Here is a 12,424-nt window from a genome sequence, read left to right as displayed (position 1 = left end):
AACCTGGTTTTCCTCTTTTCCCATTTATTTTGTAGGTTCCAAGTCCTTGTAAAACTTTCTCTTTTAGTATCTATAATGACTTTGTAGGCTCTAGGTCCTTGTAAAACCTGGGGAATTTTATTGTTATACCTATTTTTGTTGTTGTAAGGGGTTTTGGGTCCCCTCAAAACCTACTTTTACCATAATCTAAAATCTTCCAAAGAATGAATATGACCCCTTATAACAATAACTATGGTCAAAATTACAACAAGAATCTCAACAAAATAATAATACAGGGAATAATTTCAACCCACCAGGTCAGAAAAATGGTTTCCAAACACAAAATTGACAATGGAATACCCATCCAAACAATGGAAGTATCCCAATAGACAACAATAACAATGTTCAGTTCATAGATATTAATCAACTAGACACCAATCAAACGTACCCAATGATGGTGGCCTGTATTTCAATGGAAATCAAGAAATGAACCATAACTCATAGTGTTCTAACAATGAGTCCCCTATTCAAATTAATGCCATATTTCTAGAATCTTATTATTTTCCACAAAATATTGAAATGGGGGTGCAAGACAATGAAGAATTTATCTTTCCATCCAATCAAGAATAAGACCTTGAACTAGTAGAGATGTTCTCTTTTCATAATGATAACAAGAATACTTACAACTTACGTAGTAGAAGGAAACCCATGACTGATGGAATTCCCCTAGGATTGCAGCCAACACCTCTAGACCCAAGAGAATATAATAATACAACACCTACAAGAGTACCCTATGCTAGAGAACAAACTCAAAACCAAGAAAATATACCTACAATACTAAAGAATCTTGCCTAGTCAATTGAAAAGTATAGTGCCATTGAAGTGTTAAAAAGGACCAAGGCCAAGATCTCTATATTTGATATGATACAAAGTTTCCCTAGTCAAAGAGAAGAACTATTGAGAACTCTTGATCATACAAAGACAACACCTAGCATGGGTCCTCAGAGAGTGGTATAACTACATGTTAACATCTTTGAGTCTATTCCCACCACGTATGGAGACAAAACCAAAGTACCCTCATTAATTCTTAGTCTTAGAATTTTTGAAAGGAATCTTCCCAACTATCTCATAGAATGAGGAGCTTCTTGAAATGTCATACTATTTTCAATATCTTAGAATTTGGGAGTCACCCCACAATCCATGAATTGAATAGTGATTCAGCTTGAGAAAATGGAGGTGAAGGTCATAGTAGTATTAAAACATGTTCAAATAGAGTTGACTACAGATCCACAGATCCAAGATATAATAAACATACATGTGGTAGACATTTTGGAAACATATAGCCTATTACTGAGCAAGGAATGGACCCAGTGCCTAAGAGGATGGTTCTCAAATGACTTCACCCAACTATGGCTGCCTTAAAAGGGATTAAACAACCAGATTAAAATAGATGTTGAGCCAAAACTAAAGAAAATGATCATAGAGTACAATACTTTGAATAAAATAGCATTTCTTTAATTAAAATTAGTCTCCTACAAGGTAATGGCTCCCATAAATTTGGTTGAATAATCCAATAACATGGAGGAAGAATCAAAGAACCCTACCCTACAGGAAGAAATTGTGACTCAATTCATAGATAGCATGATTGAAAATTTACAGTATTTTGGGGAAGAAGTGGATCCAAACATCTTTCTCCTTCTAGGATTTTGCAGGTTGCACAAGGTGAGTCATTCATAGTTTGAATGTTAAATCTTTGAAGAAGCATTTTTTTGGGTATTAACTCAGATAAAACACTCTATAACTTGTCAAAGAACAAGTGAAATACCCAAAGATAATTCAACTCATTTATGCACATATGATTTCATGAGTAATGAAGGAGAGGTAAAAGAAGATCTAAATGCATCATATAGTGACACCTCTTTTGATGAGGGAGCTTTATCTTCTCCTCCAAAAGGGATGTTTAAAGTTCTTAGAAGGATACACTTTGTGAAAGGACAAGGCTCAACCTCGGTAGTTGTTCTACCTAAACCATAAATTCATAAAATCATCAAGTTGATTGGCGAGATCAAAGATGAACAAAAGAAATAACAATCCCTATATCAAAAGTAACCAGTAGTAACTCATCAAGCCCTACATGTGAGAGAATGCAATGAGTCCCAAAGAAATAATCATTCAAATTCTAGGTGAAAGAAAAACTTTGGACAAATAAGCACAGGTCAAGGAAACCAAAAGAACAACTAGTAAGGACACTCAAGTTTGATGGTTCCAAATGTAAATTAGGAGAGAGAGAAAGTATTGAACTAATTAATCCAAAAGGTAGGTATTTTTATTCTACATATTGTTTACAATTCATATGTACTAAAAAATATTGCAAAATATGTAGCCTTGATACACATACTTCTATTTGTATTAGGAAAGGATGTAAAAGGTCTCATAGTTGAAGGAGACTCTCAGTTGGTGATTCAAAATGTCAAATAAATCTATTCTTGAAATGATAGAAGACTATTTGCTTACTCAAAGAGAGTTTGGGACTTGATGGAAGATTTCAAAGCCCTAAACTTAAGATCTATTCCAATAAGAATAAATGTAGTATATGATTCTCTTGCAATCTTAGATGGTGCATTAAAACCTATTGAAAGAGAAAAAATCAAAAGGTTTTTACTATAACTAGTGGTTGCCCCATCTATTCTTGATAATATTACTAACTTCTAGGTCTTCCAAGGTGATCAACATATTCTAGAGTTTATTATGTGCAATGGTTTGTTCAAAGGACAAGAAATTGATCATACATTTGATGACAAACTCGAAGAAGATGAGATTATAAATTTAAAAACAAATACTAGTCTAAAGAGGATGGTCAAGTTGGAATGCATCTTTGACTAAGATGAGTCAATGTGTGGCAAGATAACCATTGAAGAAAACAAAATTGAATCTAGGCATGGAAGATGACCCTAAGTTAGTGAGATTTGGTAAGGAATGTAACTGCCAAGAATGAGAAAGTATGCTCTAGTGACTCACAATATACAAAGACATCATTGCATAGATTTATGAATAACTCAAGATGTATGATCTTGGTATCATCACTCATTATATTCCATCTAAGCCTGATGCTAAACCTTTTTTCCAAAGATGGAGACTGGTAAACCCCATTATCAAACCGTTGATAATGAAAGAGGTCTAGAAAATACTTGATGCCAAGATTATCTTTCTGATTTGATATTCCACATGGGTTTCCAACTTGGTAGCTATAAGAAAAAAGATTGGAGAGATTCGCCATTGCATAGATTTCCAAAATTTGAATCAAGCATCCTAGAAAGATAACTACCCTTTTCTTTCACTTGATGAAGTATTACATATTGAAAATAGTTCTAAAATGATGTCATTTCTAAATGGATAATTAGAATATAAAAAATTAATGGGAGATGAGAAAGATAGATTAAAGGCTGTATTCACAACAAAATGGGGAACATTTTCATATAGGAGGATGTCATTTGGGTTAATCAATGTGGGAGCTACATTTCAAAGGGAAATGGATAAGACATTTAGGGGATTGATAAACAAGTGCATAGTTATTTATATGGATGACTTAATAGTCTTTCCAAAAGACATGAGTACTCACATTGCTGATTTGAAATAAGTCTTCAATCGATGTTAGAAATACAATATATCTCTTAACCCTAAGAAATTTTTATTTGGGGTTAACAAAAGAAAGTCATTATATCACATCATTTCCAAAGTAGGTATTTCTATTGATTCTGAAAGGATAGAAGCAATTATGAAGTTATCACCTAGCTTAAATCTTTCTCTAGGAAAGTCAATTTTGTACATAAGTTCATCAGTGGGTTTTCCAAGATATTTCACCCCTCAATGATTGGCTAGGTTCTTGAAGTCAAGAAATCTTTTGAAGATATCAAAGTCACTATTTCCATAGCCACAATACTTATAAGTTTTTATTATGAGTTGCCTTTCAAAATCTATTCTTTTTCTTTAGAACACTCATGTGTAGGAATCCTTACACAAAAGAAAGATAAATAAGATGAGAGACCCATCACATTTATGAGTTTCCCTCTAAAGAATGGTGAATTGAACTATCCCAATCTTGAAAAAAAATCATTCACCCTAATAAAGGTAGTCTAGAAAATTTTCCACTACATACCTAGGAGTAAAGTATATGCTATTGTGCCAAATCCTATAGTGAAATCATTGTTGATGTAGAATAAGTTAGGTGAAAGATAGAGGAAATGGATGGCTATAATAGAAGATTTTGATTTAGAAATTCAAAAAATGGATTTGGTAAGAGGGAAGGGATTAACCAATATGATAGCTAATAATGAAGAGAAAATCATAGTGTCTCAAGTAGACACTAATTAACAAACAATCAAAGATATTTGGTATCGAGATATTGTATACTACCTCTTGCAAAATCAATACCCATAATGGATGAATAGTTCCCAACATAAAGGATTGAAAATGAAATGTGAATCCTACATGCTTTAGGATAAGAAACCTTTCAAGAAAAAATATTAAGGGATTTATTTGAAATGTTAAGGACATTAAGAAGTAAGAGAAGCACTGGAACAATATCATGACAAGTACAACACTAGACATGGATTAGCAGGGGCTTTGACCCATCCAATTTTTAGATTAGGTTACTTTTGGCCTACAATTTTCAAAGAAAAGTTTGAACATGTATGTTCCTATCACACCAACCAAACAAGTGCCAATAGAGAAAAAAACTTAGTCATTCTACTACAACTTGTGTTTGAGGTACACCCTTTTCCAAGTGAGGGATGGATTTTATTGGACTTATAAACCCACCATAATCAATAGGATATATGGTTATCTTGACAACTATAGATTATCACACAGGTGGACTGAAGCTAAAACTTTCAAAAATTGTATAGAAAAAGTGGTTATTGACTGTTAGCATGATTGTTGATGGTATTCCTTTGGGGGAGTATCCTAAGAATTGGAGAGTATTGAAATGTTGCATTCATGACTATGTTTTTCATTGATGTCAACATAGCAGTAAGTCTGTGAAGACTAGCAGAGTAGTAGACAGAGATCATACTTGTACAGACGAAGTTTTGATGTACAAGTGACATGTGTTTATGAACATGTTGTACCCTGTATCCTAATGATGAAGTTAAATGTACAAATTCTAAGTCAAGGATGTAAAAAAGCTATATGTGATTTATAGAGAGCAATGTAGAGATATAGTTCATGGAAAGGAGTTTCTGATGATCCTATTATATCTTCTAGTAGAGATATAATCTAGTAATGCATGGTTAACTAGTAATAGATCACAGCCTGATGGTGATGTTAGTGAGTGTACAAGCCCTAAAGTCACATATGTGAAGTTTTGTATAGACTGTGAGCTAATAATACTATTGTAATTGCAAATTAATTAATTATCTTATTATAATTAATTGGGAAATCCCCAAGGCCAACTCAAGGAATTATTTGGAAGATATGGTATAAAGGTGAGATGTTTCCCTTGTTTTTAAGTGTGTGTGATAAATTATTGAATGTAAAGTAACCAAGGAAGTGTGAAAAGGAGTAGAGTGTCTAGTGAATGTGAGTAAGCAATCCAAGGGATTATTAGATGCAATATTTTTTTATTTGGTTACAAGATCAGAAGGAGTCGAGGTCTAGTTGACATGATATAGAAAGAAAAAGGAAGTACAATTCAATTCTATTATTATGAAAGGAATAATACAAAGATCATTTGGATAGTGGGTTGATTTGTCTTTCCCTTGAAGTTGTTTGGATAGTGGGTCCATCTGTCCTCTACAACTCGTAATAGGGTTGGCACAACTCCTAATAGGGTTGGAATCTCCTGACAGGGATTCAAAGTCTCCTAACAGGGACTGATATGTACTAAATGTTGTTATAGACTCCTAACATGGTCCATTCTCTAACAAGGAATATTTATATTAGTACATCATCTTGTGGGTATCATCCCCACCAAGGTTTTCCCTCCGATCAAGGGTTTCCCTAGTTAACATGTCTCGTGTTATTGTGCATGATTATCTTGCTATAGTTTTTGATTATATTTCTCACATGGTTAAGTTTGATTAAGGTGATAATTGTGATAATAGTTGTATATTGATTCACCCCCCACTCTCTTAGGTATATTGGTGGACTAAATATTCTAACAATTAGTATCAAAGTATCAGGTCCTTGAAGAGAAATCTTAATACCTTTGGGAGATCTATGGTAAAACATTTTAGAAAGGACAGTCTTGAATTTGATGGGGTTAACTATGATAGTTGGAAGGATAAGATGAAGACTCATCTATTGTGTACGGATCCAGGTTATTGGCTTTTAAAAGAGAGAAAAAGTATAACGGAAAGTTTAGGACTAGAAGACCTAGAAATTGTCTATATTCAAATGAAGTTGAGGAATCTGATGAATTTTTTTAGAGTGAAAGTGATGATGAGCTAGGATTCATAGCCAATAAGGAAGATGATCTTGACATAGAAATTAGAGAAGAAAATGCTCTAGTTTCCCAAGTTGAAAAGAAGTCTAATTGGATAATAGATAATGGATGTTCACATCACATGATTAGTGATATGAATAAGTTTGTTAAATTGAAGAATCATGGTGGAGGTATTGTTAGAGTTTGTAATAATGCAACCTGTCACATCACATGGATAGGATCTATTACTCTAGATGGAAAGACTAACACTGATGATGTTTACTTTGTTGATGGATTAAAACATAACTTGTTGAGTGTTGGATAGTTTGTAGATAAAGGTTATCTATTGCGATTCATAGAGAATACTTGCATTATCAAAAAAAAAAAAGGGTAAGTTGATTGGAACTAGAACAAGGTCTAGAGGTAATGTATTTTAGTTGAATCCTACTAAAGTGACATGTTTGGTTGCTAAAGTGGATAACGAATGGCTATGGCATAGGATGTTTTTTCATAAAATTTTTGGTAACATTGTGAAGGTTTGTAGCACATTTGGAATTAGAGATTTGCCTAAGATAATAAAGCTTAGTAATATTGTTTGCAATGAATGTATCTTGGCTAAGAAGAAGAAGATATCTTTTCCCAACAAGAAGTTCATTACTATAGAGAAGCTAGAGATTGTTTACATTGATTTGAGTGGTCCCTCAAGGACAAGAGGATTCTATGGAGAAAGGTATTTCATGATTTTTGTTGATGATTTCACTAGAATGATGTGGGTAGAATTTCTAAAAGAAAAGTTTGAAGCATTTGATAAATTTAAGATATTCAAAAATAGAGTTGCGAATAAATCCGGTGTTAAGATATAATGTCTAAGATCTAATAGAGGAGGGGAGTTTTCTTCTAGAGAGTTTAACATTTTTTGTCAAGAGAATGGAGTCAAGAGGCAATTGTCTCCACCCAAGACACCTGATCAAAATGGGATTGCTAAAAGAAGAAACAAAAGCAACAAGAGCATTGATGTTTGAAAATGATGCATCAAAGAAATTTTGGAGAGAAGTAGTCAATACAAAAGTGTACACTATGAATAGAGTACATATATGAAAAGGTATGGATAATAATCCCTATGAATTATGGTTTGGTCATTCACCATAAGTAAATTATTTTAGAATATTTGGAAGCAAATGTTATATAAAGAGAGATGATGATATTGGTAAGTTTGATCCAAGAAGTGATGAAGTTATGTTTCTTAGTTATTCATTTAAAAGTAAACCTTATAGATGTTTTAACCATAAAACTAAGACTATAGTTGAATGCACAAATGTAAAAGTTGATGAAAAGTTTAGAGTTAAAGAAAAGATGATCTACAAAATGATGTGAAAGAGGAGAAAGATTTGAACCAAGATTAGAGATAAGAGTTGAGTTAGAAACTCCTACCTCTATCATGAATCTAACAAAGAATCACCCTCTAGAGAAGATAATTGGAAGCAAAGACAGAGGAGTGATGAAAATAAAAAGAATTAATGAAGGGATATGTTTGATTTCTCAAGTTGAACCTAAGAGGGTAGATGAAGCTTGTAAAGATGATCATTGGATTCAAGAAATGAAGGAAGAATTAGATCAAATTGTGAAGAATGAAACATGGGAATTAGTTCTAAGACCTAAACACAAGAATGCTATTGGAACCAAATGGGTATTCAAAAATAAGATGAATGAGCAAGGTGAAGTTGTAAGTAATAGGATTAGACTTGTGTGCAAAGGATATTCATAGAAAGAAGGAATAGACTATGAGAAGTCTTATGCTCCTATAACCAGAATGGAAGTAGTAAGAATGTTCTTGGCTTATGTTATGGACAATAAATTCAAAGTGTATTAAATGGATGTAAAATCAACCTTCCTGAATGGAGAACTTGAAGGAGAGGTATACATTGAGTAGCCTAAAGGTTTCCCTCTAATAGAAGAAAAAGACATGGTATGAAAACTAAAAAAAGATCTATATGGTCTGATGCAAGCACCTAGAACAAGCTTGGACAACTATTTGGAAAACCTTGGATATGATAAAGGTACAATAGATAGTAACTTGTATTTGAAAGAAATAGAGAATGGTTTGTTGATAATAGTAATATTTGTTGATGACATAATATTTGGAGGTAATGATGAAACAATTGATAAGTTTACTGAAGAAATGAAGAATGAGATTGAGATGAGCATGATAGGAGAAATGACATTTTTCCTAGGTCTCTAGATTGTGTACAACAATAATGGTATCTTTATATCACAAGATAAGTACTTGAAAGATTTGTTGAATAGATTTGGCTTGGAAAGTTGTAAGCCTATTAGTACACCAATAATGACTGGTCACAAGTTATCTAGAAAAGATGAAACTGATGGGGACACAACCCAAGCACAAAATGGACACACCAAGAAAAGAGAAAATTGTATTAACTATGAAAATAAGCTAGTACATTCAATATAGATAAAATAGACTTCATAACATGTCCTAAGGGCTTACAATAACATAAATCTGGAGATAATTTCTCCTTTTAGTACCTCCTCTCAAACTCCACTCCGAACTACCTTTTACAATGCCAGAAATGTCCTTAAATAGACCCCGAAGGGTTAAGGACTAGGAATACATTCTAGAAAGTGCTAGTAGGCATCCACCTACCAAGTAGAAGGCTCTAGAAACTGCGTTAGAAGTTGGTGCAAATCTAGAAGAATCCAAAAATAGTAACCGAACTTCTGGGAGGCATAACTTTTGAACTGTAGCTCCGATTGACAAATCGTTTACATTTTTGAAAAGCTCTTGAAGCGCTCTATAGCCATATGGACCAGCTTCACTTGTCCCCCATTCTTTAGCCCTTTTTGAGGTCATTTAATGCCCCTAACCTGACTTTGAAGCATTCTTAGGAGGTCTCCAAAACCTAAAAAACTGCAATAACTTTCAAACCGTGGGGCCTTTTGACCTAATTTTTTTTTCTGGAATGCTCTAAATTACAATTACATTCATCTGGCCAATTTACACCTCCTAGTTCACCAAAATGATGGCTCGATTATATACTCCTATTTTTTTGGCATTTACACATATCCCAAGGTGTTCAAATACTCTATCCTAGAACACTGATAGTGGAACTGTGAGAGTTGGAACCTTTATTTTACCCAAACGGGTATCCAGAAATGAAAACACATGAAACATAAACTAAGTCTAAGTACATTTTTTTTTGGGTGACACAAGATTGCCCTTATACCTCTGGATGCTCCTGCATCAGACACCCAGGATAGATTGAAAAGTGACCCTGCCACTTTATGAATGGTAGAGGAAATCCCAAATGGGAAACCTCGGCTGCTGAAATCTAGGTTGAGTCCTCTATTGACTTTCCTTTCCACTTGACCAAATACTCTTCATACTGCCTGTTTCTAGTACTTCTACCCACATGATGATCTAGAATGTCTTCTATCTCCTCCTTCTTAGAAGTAGGAATTGGACATTGCTCTAACACAAGCTCCTCATCTGCACCATCATCATGATACTCGGTTAAGTTTGCAATGTTGAAAATGGGAGAAATGTGAACACCATCTGGCAGCTCCACCTCATATGCATTTCCTGAGTCATGTTTCTTCAGAATTTTGCAGGGGCCAAATTTCTTCATTTTTAGCTTGTTGTAAGTACCGACTGGAAATCTTTCTTTTCGTAAGTGTACCATGACTAGATCCCCTACTTGGAATTCCTTATGTCTTCTCCTTTGATCAGCCCTAGCTTTATACTCTTGATTCATCTTAGTAATGTGTGCCTGAACCTCCTCATGTAGACGCTTGATATGTTCAGCAAATTCTTCAACTTCAGCACTTGTCCTCTCCCCTTGCTCTATCTTCCTCAATTCTGGTGCAGTCCTTGGGCTACTTCCATATACAATTTGGAATGGTGATTTTCCAGTACTCCTATTTATAGAGTTATTGTAAGAAAACTCTACTTGTGGTAGAATCAAATCCCATCCCTTGGGCTTATCCCCAACTAAACATCTTAGCAAATTGCCCAGACTTCTATTCACCACTTCTGTTTGGCTGCTAGTCTATGGGTGATGCGTGGAACTGAATTTCAAGTCTGTTCTCAACTTCTTCCACAATGTTGTCCAGAAATACCCCACAAATTTTGTATCTCTGTTAGAAACTATACTCCTTGGAAGACCATGTAGTCTTACCACCTCTCTGAAAAACAAGTCTGCAATATGGATAGCATCATGAGTCTTGTGGCATGGAATGAAATGTGCCATTTTGGAGAACCTATCAACCACCACAAATACTGAGTCATTATTGCATTGTGTCCTTGGCAATCCAAGAACAAAATCCATACTTATGTCCTCCCATGGCCTTGATGGAACAGGCAATGGCTGATATAGTCCAGTATTGTGACTAAATCCCTTGGCAACTTGAAAAACCTATCAACTCTGTACAAACTTCTTCACATCTTGTGAAATCTGAGGCCAAAAATAATGTTCTCTAAGAATGGCAATGGTCTTATCTTGACAAAAATGTCCTGGCATCCCTCCACTATGTTTCTCCTTAATCAGATTTTCCCTCATGGAACTCCTGATGGGGACACAACCCAAGAACAAAATGGAAACAATAGAAAAAGGGAAATTGTATTAACTAAAAAATAAGCTAGTACATTTAGTATAGAGAAAATAAACTTCAAAACATGCTCTAAGGGCTTACAATAGCATAAATGTGAAGATAATTTCTCCCTTCAATACCTCCTCTCAAACTCCACTCCGAACTGCCTTTTACAATGCCAAGAATCTCCTTAAATAGACCTCAGAGGGTTAAGAACTAGGAATACATTCTAGAAAGTGCTAGTAGGCATCCACCGACCAAATAGAAGGCTCCAAAAACTGCGTTAGAAGTCGGTGCAAATCTAGAAGAATCCAGAAATGGTAACTGAACTTCCGGGAGGCATAACTTTTGAATTGTAGCTCCGATTGATGAACCATTTACATTTCTGGAAAGCTCTCCAAGCGCTCTATAGCCCTATGGACTAGCTTCACTCATCCCCCAATTTTTGGCCCTTTTTGAAGTCATTTAATGCCCCTAACTTGACTTTGAAGCATTCTTAGGAGGTCTCCAAAACTTGAAAAACTACAATAAATTTCAAACCATGGGGCCTTTTGACCTGATTCTTTTTCTGGAATGTTCTAAATCACAATTACATTCATCTGGCCAATTCACACCTCCTAGTTCACCAAAATGATGGCTCAATTACATACTCCTATTTTTTCAGGATTTACACGATCACTGATAGTGGAACTGTGAGAGTTGGAACCTTTACTTGACCCAAATGGGTATCCAAAAATGAAAACACATGAAACAGAAACTAAGTCTAAGTATATTTCTTTTGGTGACACAGGATTTCCCTTATACCTCTGGATGCTCCTGCATCAACTCCTTGGAATGCACAATTGACTACCCTTGAACAACATGCCATCTTGAATCAAATAGTCTAACCACTTAGTTCTATCTACAACAACAAGCTCTTTACAAGCTTTCCATGCTTCAGAAAAATTAGGATCCTCAGGGTACAAATTCTTGAGTTCATCAAACCCAACTACTTCAACCTGCATTATTGTAAGAAACAACTATCTCCTACTTAGTGCATCTGCAACCCTATTAGATTTTCCACTTCTATGCTTCAACACAAATGTATAACTTTTCAAGAACTCTACCCACTTCATATGCCTCTGATTCAATTTACCTTGGCTATTTAGGTACTGTAATGCCTGATGATCAGTATACAAAACAAATTCCTTTGGCAATAAATAATGCCTCCATTTCTTTAAGGTTTGAACTATTGCATATAACTCTTGATCATAAACAGAATACTTCTTCTTTGCATAATTCAATTTTTCACTAAAATATGCAATAGGCTTACCTTCTTGGCTCAATATAGCCCCAATAGCACTGCCACTAGCATCACAATCCACCTAGAATGCCTTTCTAAAATCTGGAAGTGTCAACACAGGTTGTTCTATCATCTTC

The sequence above is a fragment of the Cupressus sempervirens genome, chromosome 10, assembly GCF_028749045.1.
Source record: "Cupressus sempervirens isolate cs-2001-9-10 chromosome 10, ASM2874904v1, whole genome shotgun sequence".
NCBI classification, from domain to species: Eukaryota; Viridiplantae; Streptophyta; class Pinopsida; order Cupressales; family Cupressaceae; genus Cupressus; species Cupressus sempervirens.
The sequence above is the reverse complement of the archived record's forward strand: the minus strand, read 5'-3'. Positions refer to the sequence as shown.